Source organism: Gossypium arboreum, chromosome 8 (genome assembly GCF_025698485.1).
Source record: "Gossypium arboreum isolate Shixiya-1 chromosome 8, ASM2569848v2, whole genome shotgun sequence".
NCBI classification, from domain to species: domain Eukaryota; kingdom Viridiplantae; phylum Streptophyta; class Magnoliopsida; order Malvales; family Malvaceae; genus Gossypium; species Gossypium arboreum.
In genome coordinates this window covers 75,593,808-75,612,610 of record NC_069077.1, presented here as the reverse complement: position 1 = coordinate 75,612,610, position 18,803 = coordinate 75,593,808, and positions in this window count along the sequence as shown.

Genomic DNA, 18,803 nt, shown 5'->3' with positions numbered 1-18,803 from the left:
ACTTACTTGTGAGGGTTAGAAGTTGCTGAATTTTTCAAGCTTTCATGGTCATTTCCTTGGGTAAGAATTGGCGGAGAAGAAACAGAAGTAAAAAGATGATAGCTTTTATTTTTATTTTACCATTATTCTACCTATTAAGTCACCTAAAGCCACCAACTTTGACCATTTTAAAATTTTTTGTCTCCATGTACATCCACCACTCATTATTAATGATCTATTTATTCAATATGGACCTCAACATCTAATTTCTTTAGCTACATATGTAACACCCCTCACCCAAGTCTGAGACCGGGATGGGGCACGAGGCATTACCTGACTTAAACACATGCATACGATCATTTTGCGAAATATAAAAAAAAAACTAAATCAAATTTAAAACTTTTCACTCTTCATCTAAAAACAATTCTCAATATGGGCCTACAAGGCCCAAATCATCCTTGGGAAACTATCCGGGATTAAACTGAACATCCTTACAAACTTTGAAAAGACTGTAACTTGAAATAAGGGCAAAAGCCCATGTGGAAAGATGATATGCCCGTGTGACCATTTTGACCTGACCGTACTGAAGGCTCGTGTGGTTCACAATGCCTAAGCACAAGGGACACGCCCGTGCCCCGAGCCCGTGTGAATTAAATTCTAAATTCGAACCTACAGGGGTTTTCACACGGCCAAGCACACGCCTGTGTCTATAGCCCATGTCCCTCACACGGCCATAACATGCCCGTGTTGCAGCCCGTGTGTAAAAACCTTAACATTATGTTTCTGACGTCAGCAACCAAATTGAAGCACATGGCCAAGGCACATGCCCGTGGCCAAAGGCCATGTCCTCCACACGGCTGAGACACACGGTCGTGTCTCTGCCCGTGTGTTTACTACCATGCATACTGACTTGCAAATTCGAGGTGCAGGGGACACACGATCGAACAACATGCCCATGAGGCTGATCGTGTGTCACACACGGCCTAGGCACACGCTCGTGTGTCTAGCTGTGTGGATAAAAATAGGCTATCTACCAAGCCTCTTTTCCACCCTTACTTACACCTACCTATAAAGCAATACATACCACCAATTCACACAACAACACAAAGCCAATTCAACCACATTACACTTAAACAATCTAACAAGAACTTGATTAGTCATGCGATTTTCTCATCTATGAAATCATTATCATTTGCACTTATCAATAACCAATAATAGCCACCATCCATGGCATTATACAAAATGACTAAAGAGCTATGACAAGCCATTCATTTGGCCCAAAACAATGTGACCATTACAAAAAGACTAGTTCCTATACATGTTATAATCAAAATGATAAAACTAGCTATATCAAATGCTTCAGGGATAGTGTGACTGGCTTCTCCGACGTAAGGCGATGATCCACGAGCTACTTTGGCGGCACTATAAGAAAATGGAAAGGCAAAGAGGTAAGCATAAAGCTTAGTAAATTGCATGCAACAATGAGTAACTATAAGCTGCCATAAGGGATCATACTCCCAACATATCTCGATTTTTTTTCATGAGAGTAAGGATTCATAAACACTACTTGCTCATATTTATTTCTATCCAATCCTACAACATTGGTTTGAATTAACATCTCATAATTCGAGTAAAATACACAGGTTATTATATGAATACTTACTCACCTCCTTTACTAAACATACAACGTAAATGAAGTTAGAATGTCGTAATTCTCATTTAGGTACCTGTACTACTCACCACATGGTCATAAGTTCTCTCCTTTTAATATAAACCATAAATCTCCCGTTGAACCATTTAGAATACTACAGACTATTCAATAGCCCCAAATATGGGATAAAATTCTGACGTCATGTCCCAAACATGGTCTTACACTGGCTAGCACATCAAAGTCGATGCCATGTCCCAGACAGGTCTTATACTGACTTTCATACATCGAGGCCGACGCCGTGTCCTAGATCGATTTTACACTGGCTCTCATCTATCGGTGTCGATGCCATGTCCCAGATAGGTCTTACACTAGCTTGTATATCTCAAGTCTGATGCATGTCCCAGACATGTCTTACATTAGCTCTCATCTCAATGTCGATGCATGTCCCAGAAATGTCTTACACTGGCTCTCATAATGTGCCTGATGCATGTCCTAGACATGTCTTACACTAACACACATATCACTCAATGTCATGCCATGAATATCCAAATCTATTCCTAATGTTCAACCGAGAGTCTTTATTACATTAATTTCTCAACAAGCATAATCATATTCAAAATCAAAACAATTTATGCAATATCAATTCAATTACACATCATAACAATACAGTTGCATTATTAACATACAACTTACGTCAGATTACAAAATGTAGGTGACTTGACGATTTACTCTACTTGCTTGGCCTTTCCCCGGTCCACGTTCAGTTTTCGTGTTTCTTAATTTAAAATAATAAAAATTTACTCATTTAACCTCTAAATAAATTTAAGCAATCATAAATTCACTTTTTTGGCAAAATGACCATTTTGCCCTTAGACTTTCACAAAATGACCATTTTACCCTTAGGCTCGAAAATTGATTTTTATCGAGTTTCTTCAAATCTTAAGCCTAGTAAACCCTTTTTACTCTTATAGTGACCCAAAATTCCCATGTTTTCACAACATTACTATCCATTTTACAAACTCTAAAAAATAGTCCTATTAGGGTTTTCATGAGAAGTCCTTTCACAAAAGTTGTTTACTACACAACTAAGATTCATTTTCTTCCATAAAAACTCAGTAAACATCATAAATCCTTTCATGGAAAATCCCTAGACTATCAACCATTTTGCAAAATGGTCCCCCCATTAGCTAGCTCATGCCATAAGGGTTCTAAAAGTACCAAAATTATCAAAAATAACCATCTAAATCACTTACTTGAGAGAGATATAAGTGGCTGAGATTTCAAGCTTCCAAAACCCTTAGAATGGCTGAAAATTTTGGTAGAGGAAAAAGGAAGAATGAAAAAAAATAAAGGCTAGTCTCTAGGGTATTATTTTTCATACATTAAGTCGCCAAGTCCTTTGACCATTTGATTTTCTTGTCCCCTATGGCCGGCCATCAGCTTCTAAAGGGTCTAATTTCACTTTAAAGACCCCCAATTTTGGTTCTCTAGCGATGTGGTACATCTATCAAGTAAGATAGAATTTTTACCCCTTATGAGATTTAGTCCTTTTTTGAAATTAAGCTCATAAACGCTAAAATTTCCTCACCAAATTTTTGATGCACTAATATAATCATGCTATAACACCAAAATAATAATAAAAATAATTTCTTGACTTCGGATTTATGGTCCCGAAACCACTATTCCAACTAAGCCCAAAATTGGGCTATTACAATTCTCCCCCTCTTAAGGATTTTCGTCCCCAAAAATCTTACTGGTGAATAGGTTCGGGTATTCATCTCTCATGGTCTCCTCAGGTTCCCATGTGGCTTCCTCGACTCCATGTCTATGCCACAAAAATTTAACAAGTGCTATACGCTTATTCCTCAAATGTTTAACATCCCGAGCCAAAATCTTAACTGGCTCTACACCATAAGTCATATCCGGCTGAATCTTAACCTTAGTTGGCGCGATCATATACGAAGGATCTGATCTATATCGACGTAACATGGACACATGAAACACGTTGTAAATCTTTTCCAACTCTGAGGGCAAGGCCAATCAGTAGGCAACAGGCCCTACTCTCTCAGTAATCTCATAAGGTCCTATAAAATGAGGGCTCAGCTTGCCTTTTCTACCGAATCTGAGGACTTTCCTCCACGGGGATACCTTCAAAAACACCCTATCTCTGACTTGAAACTCAACTTCCTTTCATTTCAAATCCGCATAGGATTTCTATCTATCCGAAGTGGCCTTCAAACAGTCACGAATCACCTTAACTTTCTCTTCGGTTTCTTTAACTAAATCAACCCCGTGAATTTGATTTTCTTTAAGTTCAGTCCAATATAAGGGTTTTCGACACTTGTGTCCATATAAAGCCTTATAAGGCGCCATTTTCAAACTTGACTGATAACTATTATTGTAGGCAAACTCTACCAATGGTAAGTACTTTTCCCAACAGCCTTGAAACTCGAGAACACAACATCGTAACATGTCTTCTAAGATCTAAATCACTCTTTCTGACTGACCATCAGTTTGCGTGTGAAATGCCGTACTAAAATTCAATTTTTTTTCCAATGCCTCTTGTAACTTCTTTCAAAACCGCAAGGTAAACCTCGGATCTCTATCCGAAATAATCAATAAGGGTACTCCATGGAGTATTACGATCTCAGAAACATACAATTCAACGAATTTCTCAAGAGAATAGTCGGTATGCACTGGTATAAAATGTGCCGACTTTGTTAATCTATCAACAACGACCCAAATAGAATCCTTTTTCCTTGGCATCAAAGGCAACCCTAACACAAAATCCATGGTAACATGGTCCTATTTCCACTCGAGAACCATCACAGGTTGAAGTAAACCCAAAGGTACTTGGTGCTTGGCCTTCACTTGTTGATAGACTAGACACTTAGAAACAAACTCCGAAATGTCTCTTTTTGTGACAGCCTTAAAACGACCCTAGTCAGAATGTGGTTTCGGGACCACAAAACCGAGGCATAAAAATAATTTAATATTCATTTTGATGCCTATAATATGTGTTAATTCATGTGTGACATTTTTGATGTTTTGATTTAGAGTTATAAATGTGAATTTCACTAAAAAGGACCTAGTAGTAAACTTTGAAAGTAGGATAGGGAAATGTGTGATGACTAATTGAATCATGCATGCAAAACAATGGTTTTGCATGTCAAATACCCCTTCTTTTTATAAGTGGTGGCCGGCCATGATGGTCACATATATATAATATGTATTAAATCTTAATTAAATGACTATTATTTTATGAAAAGAAAGGAAATAAATAAAAGAAAGAAAAGAAAAAGGGTAATGAAAACAAAGCTTGTATCCTTGGTTCTAGCTTGGCCGAAACTTAAAGGAAGAAAGGGATATAGCATTCGGTTGTCTTAAGCTCAAAACAAGGTTAGTAATTCATGTTAGATTTTGGAATTTTAGCTTAATTTAAGTTAATTACTAAGTTCTTTAATTAGCCTATGTTAAAATTTTGGACTTGGGTGGTGAATGAAGCATTCGGCCATGGTTGTTAGTGAAGAAATTTGATTACCTTCTTCATGTTTTAATGAGTAAATGTGATATGGGTGTTAAGCTAGAATGATGTTTAAGTACGAATGTGTTTTGATGGATGTGCTTATGAGTATGACTTGAGATAAAATGGTGGTAATGTTGTATACACTTGATAAGTATGTTAGATGGTTTGAGATTTGAACTAGTTATCAAGTTCTTTAGGTAGCCCATGCTAGGAATTTTGATTTTGGCATGACTAGGACTTTCGGCCATAGTAGCTATTGAGGGTTTAGGTTTGTGATTCATGTTAAATTGGATGATAGGAAGAAAATCGGCTTGTGTATGTGTAGTTGCCGAATGTATCATGAAGTAAATAAAATGCTAAGTGCGCATTATGTGCTTATACGTATAATCGGCTAGGGAGGTTTGATATGAAGCTTTGATAAGTTTGAGAGATGAATGACCGAATGAGCAATAGGTTATGTATGGATGAATTTTATGCATATGTTTGTGTGTAGCATTAGTAATTTAATGGCATTCGACATTGTTTAATTAAAATTTGAAATGAATGCTTGGAAGATTAAATAGGTCGCTCTAATGACCAAATATGCTAAAAGCTAAAATATGGACAAATGATACGAATGAATTGGTTTTTGAATTGTATATGGTAGCCGTATGTATGTGTTTGATTGAGAAGTAAATTTGTTTGAATTAGCTCAAGAGCTTAGAGGACCAAAGTTGGATAAAGGGAAGGAAAAAGTGATCGAATAGCCGTCGAAATCGTTCGACAACATCCGAGGTAAGTCTTCGAGTAATGACCCTACTTGAATTATATTGAAATGATTTGTCATATTATGGCGGATAGCCGAATGTGCGTAGGGACTCCGCTATAAAGTCAATTGAAATCAAGCTCTTTGTGTGTGGCTATTGAGCCGAAATTGGAAAGGTTTGATAAATGTTTTGTGTTTGAGCCTTAGTAACGAAAATGAAATATGGATGTGTCATGATTATTGATATATGTATGCATGAGCATTTGAATGATACTCGGGCTAAGTCCCGAAGGCATTTATGCTAGTGGTTATATCCGGGCTAAGACCCGAAGGCATTTGTGCGAGTTGTTATATCCGGGCTAAGACCCGAAGGCATTCGTGCGAGTTGTTATATCCGGGCTAAGACCCGAAGGCATTTGTGCGAGTTGTTATATCCGGGCTAAGACCCGAAGGCATTTGTGCGAGTTGCTATACCCGGGTTAAGACCCAAAGGCAATTGTGCTTGTGGTTATATCCGGCTAAATTCCGAAGAAACTTGGTTTGAAGGTGAGCGTTTTGTGCTGTAATAAATTCAATTAATACGCTCGAAAAACCCAAACGATAAGGTATGTTTGCATGTGCATCGAAAAAGTCGATTCGTTTGAAATAGTATTCGTTCAATCGACTAACGAACTTTCGGCTCTTAGATAGGTTGATACCTTGTGTGTGTATATGTTGATGAAGTGTGAAGTAAGTATGATTATGAGAATGTGTATTAATAAAGTGATTCATTTAGCTATGTGAACGTAATACTTTAGTCAAAGCCGATTTCATTACTTGAAACTTACTAAGCATTAAAATGCTTACCCGTTGCTTTGGCTCTTTGTTTTCTAGATTTTGTTCGTTAGCTATCGATTCGGGATCATCAAGTCGAACTCATCCACACTATCAAAGCCCTTTTGGTACTCTTTTAGTTGAACTCTGGATATGGCATGTATAGGACTACCCTTTGTTGTTTCTCAAGTACTTTTGTGATGTATGTGTGTACCATGCGAAAATGGCTCAGAGAAGTGGAGTATGGCATTAGACCATTTGTGTTTATGTATATATATATATATGGTTTCATGATGTGACTATGGACTGGAATGGAAGTGTTGGGCAAATGATCAGCCATTGGAATGGCTAAATATGATCATATGTGGACCTATGTATGACAAAACTCTAGTTGGTCCATGGAAACCACGAAATAGGTAAAGTTTACCTTGAAAATAGATGCTAATAGCAGCAGTGGTGTGGATTTGAAAAATCACTAAAATTTGTAGGAATAGAATTAAATAGTGAATAAATTATGTAATCGAACCTTGATGAATCTATTTTCATATGAAAGTAACAAAATGATCATATGAACAGTATATTAAGAGATATTAAAGTTCTTGTGAAACAGGGCCAGAACGGTTGCTGGATCCCCTTTTTCGACTTTTAAAATTTACCATAAATTATCCAGAGACAATTAGAAGTCATACCTTATATATATAGATTCCCCCTTGAGTCTAGTTTCATTAGAAACAAACGGCATGAGTATTGAAGCTCTGTACAGGGAGATATCCAAGTCGTAATACATGAAGGTCAGAGTAGTCGAACCCAGAATTAGGGGAGAATTTAACTAATAAAATGTACCAATTGGCCCAACCAAAAATCCTAGAAATAAATCCACAGATGGATATATGAGTCTAATTTCAGGGAAAATTTACGGAATCAGTTTTTGAGTTTTTGAACTCGAGATATGATTTTTAAGACGACAGTGACGCAGTTAGCCAGCCTGTCTGGAATTTTTTTGAACAAAGTAATTAAGTCTGTTAGCACCTCGCGTTCGACTCCGGCAGCGGTCTCGGGTACGGGGTGTTACAATTTTATTGGTATTAGAGCTACGGTTTAGTCGATTCTAGGACTACCGTAATACGTTTGGGTCTAGCTATACATGCCATTATGTGATTAATTGATAGTGTGGTGATTTCTGACATTTGAATTTGTGTTTATTTATAGTAATGGATCCCGATCCCAACCGAGCGATAGCTGATGATGTGGAGAGTGTGGCGCCTGCTCCCGCATAAAGGACAGCGCCGGCGGACTCTCAACCTATTGCTAGCAATCCAAATGATGAGGCTAGGCAAGCTTTTTATAGCGTGATGAATGATTGGTTCAACCAATACATTCGAACTAATACGGCTGTTCCACAACCTCCATTCCCGACTAATACAACCCCCGCACCTACAATACCTCCGGTAACTGACCAAATAAGGTCAAATAAGCCCCAAGTTGACAAAATCCGAAAACATGGGGCTACTGAATTTAAAGCTACGGATAGCGACGATGCCGAGCAAGCTGAATTTTGGTTGGACAACACTATCCGGGTACTCGATGAGCTATCTTGTACACCCGATGAATGCCTAAAGTGTACTATCTCCTTGCTACGTGATTCTGCCTACTATTGGTGGAGTACTCTGACTTCTGGTGTGCCCCGAGAGCAAGTAACTTGGGAGTTTTTCCAAACTGATTTTCGAAAAAAGTATATCAGTCAGAGATTTGTTGATAAAAAACGGAAGGAATTTCTTGAGCTTAAGCAAGGTTCTATGTCAGTTACTGATTACGAGCAAAAATTTGTTAGACTTAGTAGATACGCTCGGGAATGTGTTTCGTCCGAGGCTATCATGTGTAAATGCTTCGAGGATGGGCTGAATGAAGATATAAAAATGTTCGTTGGCATTCTTGAAATACGAGAGTTCGTAGTACTTGTCGAGCGAGCTTGTAAAGCCGAAGATCTTAGAAAAGAAAAACAAAAAGTTGATGTGGGAACTGGAGAGTTTCGTAAAAGATCCTCGGGAAAGTCTCTTCAACAGGCATCGAAGAAATTTCGAGATGATGTGGGCCGGTCTAGAGGCACTTCGGGCCTTTTTAGACGAGATCGTGATCGACCCCCTGTGGGTACACGAGGCACTTCGGTCGCCAGTTTTGGGAACGAACGTCGAGACAGAACGGAGTGTCAGCATTGTGGTAAATGGCATTCGGGGAGCTGTAGGTTCCATGACCGCTCCTGCTATAAGTGTGGATCAGCTGACCACTTTATCAAGGATTGCCCGAGGTTGCCTGAACAAAATGTAAGTCAGAGTGGGAAACCAGGTGCTACTACTGCTCGGGGTAGACCGTCTAGAAACACGGTCAATGCTAGTGGCGGTCAGAGAGGATCTAGAGGTGCTACAACCAGATCTGAGGCTCGTGCGCCTGCTAGAGCTTATGCTATACGTGCCCGCGAGGATGCTTCTTCGCCTGATGTTATTACCGGTACTTTTACTCTCTTCGATACTAATGTAATTGCTTTGATTGACCCCGTTTCTACTCATTCTTATATATGTGAAACCTTAGCATCCAGTAAGACTTTACCTATTGAGTCTACTGAGTTCGTAATTCGGGTGTCAAATCCCTTGGGTCGTTACGTGCTTGTCGACAAAGTGTGTAAGAAATGTCCCCTAGTAATTCGAGGTTCCTGTTTTTCGGCGGACTTGATGCTTCTGCCATTTGACGAATTTGATGTTATTCTCGGTTTGGATTGGTTGACCGTGCATGATGCGGTTGTGAATTGCAAAAGCAAGACTATTGATTTGAGGTGCGCAAATAACGAGATAATCCGAGTTGAGTCTCTGAGACTTGAATGGGTTGCCATTTGTAATACCCTCAATGTTGGCTCGAAATATGTAAGAAAGGGTATGAAGCATACCTTGCGTATGTACTTGATAACAAGGAATTAGAAAAGAAACTTGAATCGGTACGATAATTTGTGAATACCGGATGTTTTTAGGAAGAATTACGGGTTTACCACTGTTCGGGAAATAGAGTTTGGCATCGAATCTGGTACACAGGACCACACCGATTTTGATAGCTCCGTATCGTATGGCACCAACGGAATTAAAGGAGTTGAAAGCTCGGTTGCAAGAGTTGGTGGATAGAGGTTTTGCTCGCTTGAGTTTTTCACCTTGGGGTGCACCGGTGTTGTTTGTGAAAAGAAGGACGGAACCATGAGGTTGTGCATCGACTATCGTCGACTTAATAAAGTGACAATAAAGAACAAATATCCGTTCAGCGTATCGATGATTTGTTCGATCAAGCTGAAGGGAGCCTCAGTGTTCTCAAAAATAGATTTGAGATCGGGCTATTATCAGTTGCGAATTCGAGATTCGGACATACCCAAAACTACCTTCAGAACGAGATATGGTCACTACGAGTTCTTAGTGATGCCGTTTGGGCTCATTAATGCCCCTGCGGTATTTATGGATTTGATGAATCGAATCTTCAGACCATATTTGGATCGGTTCGTAGTTGTGTTCATTGATGACATCTTGGTCTATTCAAGAGATGAGACCGAACATGCTGAGCACCTGATATTAGTGTTACAAATTTTACGGGATAAGCAGTTATATGCCAAGTTTAGTAAATGTGAGTTTTGGTTACGAGAAGTTAGCTTTTTGGGTCATGTAATATCTGTATCGGGCATTCGAGTTGATCCAAGCAAAATTTCAGCCATACTTAACGGGAAGCCTCCAAGAAATATTACCGAAGTTCGGAGCTTCCTAGGGCTCGCCGGTTATTACCGACGATTTGTAAAAGGTTTCTCGATAATAGCCACACCAATGACGAAGCTACTTCAAAAGGATGTTAAGTTCAAATGGACGGAGAAATGTCAGAAAAGTTTCGATCAACTGAAAACTTATTTGACTGAAGCTCCAATTTTAGTGCAACCCGAATCAGGCAAAGAGTTTGTCATTTATAGTGACGCATCCCTACTTGGGTTGGGTTGCGTATTGATGCAAGAAGGTCGAGTTGTGGCCTAAGCGTCGAGACAATTGAAGCCACACGAGAGAAATTATCCGACCCATGATCTCGAACTAGCCGCCATCGTATTTGCTTTGAAAATATGGCGACATTATTTGTTTGGTGAGAAGTGCCATGTATTTTTGGATCTCAAAAGTCTCAAATATTTGATGACTCAATGAGACTTGAATCTGCGACAAAGGCGTTGGCTAGAGTTGTTGAAAGATTATGAGCTTGTCATTAATTATCACGGGAAAGGCTAATGTGGTTGCGGACGCCTTAAGCGGAAATCACCGCTTGCTTTATGAAGCGATGAATGTACACTTGTATGTTTCTACCCGACAATGTGTTAGTAGTGAATTAAAAGCCAAACCATTATTGATTCATCAAATTCGTGAAGCTCGAGAAAGTCGATGATGAATTGGTTGCAAACGGGTGAGTGTGTTCGAACAAGGAATCGGAGTTTCAAATTGATGATGATGATTGTTTGAGGTTCAGAAGTCGTTTGTGTGTTCCAAGGAATTTAGAACTCATTTCAATGATTCTGAACGAAGCCCATTGTAGCCGAATGTCAATTCACCCGGGGAGTACGAAAATGTACAATGATTTGAAACGTCGGTTTTGATGGCATGGTATGAAACGAGACATCTCTGACTTTGTTTCGAGATGTTTAATATGTCAACAAGTGAAAGCGGAACATCAAGTGCCTTCAGGATTACTTTAGCCGATCACGATACCCGAGTGGAAATGGGATCGAGTCACAATGGACTTTGTGTCCGGACTGCCATTGTCGATGAAGTAAGAAGGATGCGATTTGGGTTGTTGTTGATAGGTCGACTAAGTCGGCTCACTTTATCCCGTGCGCACGGATTTTTCCTTGGATAAACTAGCTGAATTGTACTTTTCTCAGATTGTGAGATTACACGGGGTACCGATTTCTGTTGTGTCGGATAGAGATCCGAGATTCATCTCGCGATTTTGGAAGAAATTGCAAGAAGCCTTGGGTACCAAGCTGCATTTTAGCACCACTTTTCATCCACAAACCGATGGTCAATCTGAGCGGGTAATTCAGATACTTGAGGATATGTTGAGATGTTGCGTCCTTGAGTTTAATGGTTCATGGGAACGATATTTACCTTTGATTGAATTCGCTTACAACAATAGTTTTCAATCAAGTATTAAGATGGCACCTTACGAGGCTTTGTGCGGGCGTAAATGCCGTACACCATTGTTTTGGACCAAGCTCGTGAAAGCAAAATTTTCGGAGTGGATTTGATTAAAGATGCTGAATGAAAGTAAAAGTAATCCGTGAAAGTCGAAGATAGCCTCCGATCGTCAAGTAAATGACGCGGATCTCAAACGAAAAGACATTGAGTATCGTGGGAGATAAAGTGTTTCTTAAAGTTTCGCCTTGGAAAAAGATACTCGATTTGGCCGTAAAGGCAAATTGAGTCCGAGGTTCATCGGGCCATATGAAGTATCCGAACGAGTCGGTCCGATTGCATATCGATTGATTTTGCCTCCTGAACTTGAAAAGATTCACGACGTCTTTCATGTTTCGATGCTTGACGTTATAGATCGATCCATCGCACATAATTAATCCATCGAGGTTGGAATTCAACCCGATATGAGTTATGAAGAAGAACCGATTCGTATCCTAGCTCGTGAAGTGAAAGAGTTCCGAAACAAAAGGGTTCCATTAGTGAAAGTGTTATGGCTCAAACACGGGATGGAAGAAGCTACTTGGGAACCCGAGAACTCTATGAAAGAGCGATACCCAAACCTATTTGCAGGTAAGATTTTCGGGGACGAAAATTTCTAAAGAGGGGGAGAGTTGTGACAGCCTTAAAACGACCCTAGTCGGAATGTGGTTTCGGGACCATAAAACCGAGGCATAAAAATAATTTAATATTCATTTTGATGCCTATAATATGTGTTAATTCGTGTGTGACATTTTTTATGTTTTCATTTAGAGTTATAAATGTGAATTTCACTAAAAAGGACCTAGTAGTAAACTTTGAAAGTAGGATAGGGAAATGTGTGATAACTAATTGAATCATGCATGCAAAACAATGGTTTTGCATGTCAAATACCCCTTCTTTTTATAAGTGGTGGCCGGCCATGATGGTCACATATATATAATATGTATTAAATCTTAATTAAATGACTATTATTTTATGCAAAAGAAAGGAAATAAATAAAAGAAAGAAAAGAAAAGGGTAATGAAAACAAAGCTTGTATTCTTGGTTCTAGCTTATTTGAAACTTAAAGGAAGAAAGGGATATAGCATTCGGTTGTCTTAAGCTCAAAACAAGGTTAGTAATTCATGTTAGATTTTGGAATTTTAGCTTAATTTAAGTTAATTACTAAGTTCTTTAATTAGCCTATGTTAAAATTTTGGACTTGGGTGGTGAATGAAGCATTCGGCCATGGTTGTTAGTGAAGAAATTTGATTACCTTCTTCATGTTTTAATGAGTAAATGTGATATGGGTGTTAAGCCGGAATGATGTTTAAGTACGAATGTGTTTGGATGGATGTGCTTATGAGTATGACTTGAGATAAAATGGTGGTAATGTTGTATACACTTGATAAGTATGTTAGATGGTTTGAGATTTGAACTAGTTATCAAGTTCTTTAGGTAGCCCATGCTAGGAATTTTGATTTTGGCATGACTAGGACTTTCGGCCATAGTAGCTATTGAGGGTTTAGGTTTGTGATTCATGTTAAATTAGATGATAGGAAGAAAATCGGCTTGTGTATGTGTAGTTGCCGAATGTATCATGAAGTAAATAAAATGCTAAATGCACATTATGTGCTTATCATTATAATCGGCTAGGAGGTTTGATATGAAGCTTTGATAAGTTTGAGAGATGAATGACCGAATGAGCAATAGGTTATGTATGGATGAATTTTATGCATATGTTTGTGTGTAGCATTAGTAATTTAATGGCATTCGACATTGTTTAATTAAAATTTGAAATGAATGCTTGGAAGATTAAATAGGTCGCTCTAATGACCAAATATGCTAAAAGCTAAAATATGGACAAATGATACGAATGAATTGGTTTTTGAATTGTATATGGTAGCCGTATGTATGTGTTTGATTGAGAAGTAAATTTGTTTGAATTAGCTCAAGAGCTTAGAGGACCAAAGTTGGATAAAGGGAAGGAAAAAGTGATCGAATAGCCGTCGAAATCGTTCGACAACATCCGAGGTAAGTCTTCGAGTAATGACCCTACTTGAATTATATTGAAATGATTTGTCATATTATGGCGGATAGCTGAATGTGCGTAGCGACTACGCTATAAAGTCAATTGAAATCATGCTCTTTGTGTGTGGCTATTGAGCCAAAATTGGAAAGGTTTGATAAATGTTTTGTGTTTGAGCCTTAGTAACGAAAATGAAATATGGATGTGTCATGATTATTGATATATGTGTACATGAGCATTTGAATGATACCCGGGCTAAGTCCTGAAGGCATTTATGCTAGTGGTTATATCCGGGCTAAGACCCGAAGGCATTCGTGCGAGTTGTTATATCCGGGCTAAGACCCGAAGGCATTCGTGCGAGTTGTTATATCCGGGCTAAGACCCGAAGGCATTTGTGCGAGTTGTTATATCCGGGCTAAGACCCGAAGGCATTTGTGCGAGTTGCTATACCCGGGTTAAGACCCGAAGGCAATTGTGCTTGTGGTTATATCCGACTAAATTCCGAAGAAACTTGGTTTGAAGGTGAGCGTTTTGTGCTGTAATAAATTCAATTAATACGCTCGAAAAACCCAAACGATAAGGTATGTTTGCATGTGCATCGGAAAAGTCGATTCGTTTGAAATAGTATTCATTCAATCGACTAACGAACTTTCGGCTCTTAGATAGGTTGATACCTTGTGTGTGTATATGTTGATGAAGTGTGAAGTAAGTATGATTATGAGAATGTGTATTAATAAAGTGATTCATTTAGCTATGTGAACGTAATACTTTAGTCAAAGCCGATTTCATTACTTGAAACTTACTAAGCATTAAAATGCTTACCCCGTTGCTTTGGCTCTTTGTTTTCTAGATTTTGTTCGTTAGCTATCGGATTCGGGATCATCGAAGTCGAACTCATCCACACTATCAAAGCCCTTTTGGTACTCTTTTAGTTGAACTCTGGATATGGCATGTATAGGACTACCCTTTGTTGTTTCTCAAGTACTTTTTGTGATGTATGTGTGTACAGTGCGAAAATGCCTCGTAGAAGTGGAGTATGGCATTAGACCATTTGTGTTTATGTATATATATATATATAGTTTCATGATGTGACTATGGGCTGGAATGGAAGTGTTGGGCAAATGATCAGCCATTGGAATGGCTAAATATGATCTTATATGGACCTATGTATGACAAAACTCTAGTTGGTTCATGGAAACCACGAAATAGGTAAAGTTTACCTTGAAAACAGATGCTGACAGCAGCAGTGGTGTGGATTTGAAAAATCACTAAAATTTGTAGGAATGTAATTAAATAGTGAATAAATTATTTAATCGAACCTTGATGAATCTATTTTCATATGAAAGTAATGAAATGATCATATGAACAGTATATTAAGAGATATTAAAGTTCTTGTGAAACAGGGCCAGAACGGTTTCTGGATCCCCTGTTTCGACTTTTAAAATTTACCATAAATTATCCAGAGACAATTAGAAGTCATACCTTATATATATAGATTCCCCCTTGAGTCTAGTTTCATTAGAAACAAACGGCATGAGTATTGAAGCTCTGTACAGGGAGATATCCAAGTCGTAATACATGAAGGTCAGAGTAGTCGAACCCAGAATCAGGGGAGAATTTAACTAATAAAATGTACCAATTTGCCCAACCAAAAATCCTAGAAATAAATCCACAGATGGATATATGAGTCTAATTTCAGGGAAAATTTACGGAATCAGTTTTTGAGTTTTTGAACTCGAGATATGATTTTTAAGACGACAGTGACGCAGATTAGCCAGCCTGTCTGGAATTTTTTTGAACAAAGTAATTAAGTCTGTTAGCACCTCGCGTTCGACTCCGGCAGCGGTCTCGGGTACGGGGTGTTACAATTTTATTGGTATCAGAGCTACGGTTTAGTCGATTCTAGGACTACCGTAATACGTTTGGGTCTAGCTATACATGCCATTATGTGATTAATTGATAGTGTGGTGATTTCTGACATTTGAATTGATAGTGTGGTGATTTCTGACATTTGAATTTGTGTTTATTTATAGTAATGGATCCCGATCCCAACCGAGCGATAGCTGATGATGTGGAGAGTGTGGCGCTTGCTCCGCACAAGGGGCGATCTTGGCGGACTCTCAACCTATTGCTAGCAATCCGAATGATGAGGCTAGGCAAGCTTTTTATAGCGTGATGAATGATTGGTTCAACCAATTCATTCGAACTAATATGGCTGTTCCACAACCTCCATTCCCGACTAATACAACCCCCGCACCTACAATACCTCCCGTAACTGACCAAATAAGGTCAAATAAGCCCCCAGTTGACAAAATCCGAAAACATGGGGCTACTGAATTTAAAGCTACGGATAGCGACGATGCCGAGCAAGCTGAATTTTGGTTGGACAACACTATTCGGGTACTCGATGAGCTATCTTGTACACCCGATGAATGCCTAAAGTGTACTATCTCCTTGCTACGCGATTTTGCCTACTATTGGTGGAGTACTCTGACTTCTGGTGTGCCCCGAGAGCAAGTAACTTGGGAGTTTTTCCAAACTGAGTTTCGGAAAAAGTATATCAGTCGAGATTTGTTGATAAAAACGAAAGGAATTTCTTGAGCTTAAGCAAGGTTCTATGTCGATTCATCGATTACGAGCGAAAATTTGTTAGACTCGATGAGATACGCCGGAATGTGTTTCGTCCGAGGCTATCATGTGTAAACGCTTCGAGGATGGGCTGAATGAAGATATAAAATGTTCGTTGGCATTCTTGAAATACGAGAGTTCGTAGTACTTGTCGAGCGAGCTTGTAAAGTAGAAGAGCTTAGAAAAGAAAAACAAAAGTTGATGTGGGAACGGAGAGTTTCGTAAAAGATCCTCGGAAAGTCTCTTCAACAGCATCGAAGAAATTTCGAGATGATGTGGGCGGTCTAGAGGCACCGGGCCTTTTAGACGAGATCGTGATCGACCCCAATGGGTACACGAGGCACTTGGTCGCCGATGTTGGGAATGAACGCCGAGAGAGCGAGCAGTGTCAACATTGTGGTAAATGGCATTCGGGAGTCAGAGGTTCCATGACCGCTCTGCTATAAGTGTGGATCAGCTGACCACTTTATCAAGGATTGCCCGAGGTTGCCTGAACAAAATGTAAGTCAGAGTGGGAAACCAGGTGCTACTACTGCTCGGGGTAGACCGTCTAGAAACACGGGCAATGCTAGTGGCGGTCAGAGAGGATCTAGAGGTGCTACAACCAGATCTGAGGCTCGTGCGCCTGCTAGAGCTTATGCTATACGTGCCCGCGAGGATGCTTCTTCGCTTGATGTTATTACCAGTACTTTTACTCTCTTCGATACTAATGTAATTGCTTTGATTGACCCCGGTTCTACTCATTCTTATATATGTGAAACCTTAGCATCCAGTAAGACTTTACCTATTGAGTCTACTGAGTTCGTAATTCGGGTGTCAAATCCCTTGGGTCGTTACGTGCTTGTCGACAAAGTGTGTAAGAAATGTCCCCTAGTAATTCGAGGTTCCTGTTTTCCGGCGAACTTGATGCTTCTGCCATTTGATGAATTTGATGTTATTCTCAGTTTGGATTGGTTGACCGTGCATGATGCGGTTGTGAATTGCAAAAGCAAGATTATTGATTTGAGGTGCACAAATAACGAGATAATCCGAGTTGAGTCTACGGACTTGAATGGGTTGCCAGCTGTAATACCTTCAATGTTGGCTCAGAAATATGTAAGAAAGGGGTATGAAGCATACCTTGCGTATGTACTTGATAATAAGGAATTAGAAAAGAAACTTGAATCGGTACCGAGAATTTGTGAATACCGGATGTTTTTCCCGAAGAATTACCGGGTTTACCACCTATTCGGGAAATAGAGTTTGGCATCGAATTGGTACCTGGGACCACACCGATTTCGATAGCTCCATATCGTATGGCACCAACGGAATTAAAGGAGTTGAAAGCTCAGTTGCAAGAGTTGGTGGATAGAGGTTTTGCTCGCCCGAGTTTTTCACCTTGGGGTGCACCAGTGTTGTTTGTGAAAAAGAAGGACGGAACCATGAGGTTGTGCATCGACTATCGTCAGCTTAATAAAGTGACAATAAAGAACAAATATCCGTTACCGTGTATCGATGATTTGTTCGATCAACTGAAGGGAGCCTCAGTGTTCTCAAAAATAGATTTGAGATCGGGCTATTATCGCCATGTAATTCGAGATTTGGACATACCCAAAACTGCCTTCAGAACGAGATATGGTCACTACGAGTTCTTAGTGATGCCGTTTGGCCTCACTAATGCCCCTGCGGTATTTATGGATTTGATGAATCGAATCTTCAGACCATATTTGGATCGGTTCGTAGTTGTGTTCATTGATGACATCTTGGTCTATTCAAGAGATGAGACCGAACATGCTGAGCACCTGATATTAGTGTTACAAATTTTACGGGATAAGCAGTTATATGCCAAGTTCAGTAAATGTGAGTTTTGGTTACGAGAAGTTAGCTTTTTGGGTCATGTAATATCTGTATCGGGCATTCGAGTTGATCCGAGCAAAATTTCAGCCATACTTAACGGGAAGCCTCCAAGAAATATTACCGAAGTTCGAAGCTTCCTAGGGCTCGCCGGTTATTACCGACAATTTGTAAAAGGTTTCTCGATAATAGCCACACCAATGACGAAGCTACTTCAAAAGGATGTTAAGTTCGAATAGACGGAGAAATGTCAGAAAAGTTTCGATCAACTGAAAACTTATTTGACTGAAGCTCCAATTTTAGTGCAACCCGAATCGGGCAAAGAGTTTGTCATTTATAGTGACGCATCCCTACTTGGGTTGGGTTGCGTATTGATGCAAGAAGGTCGA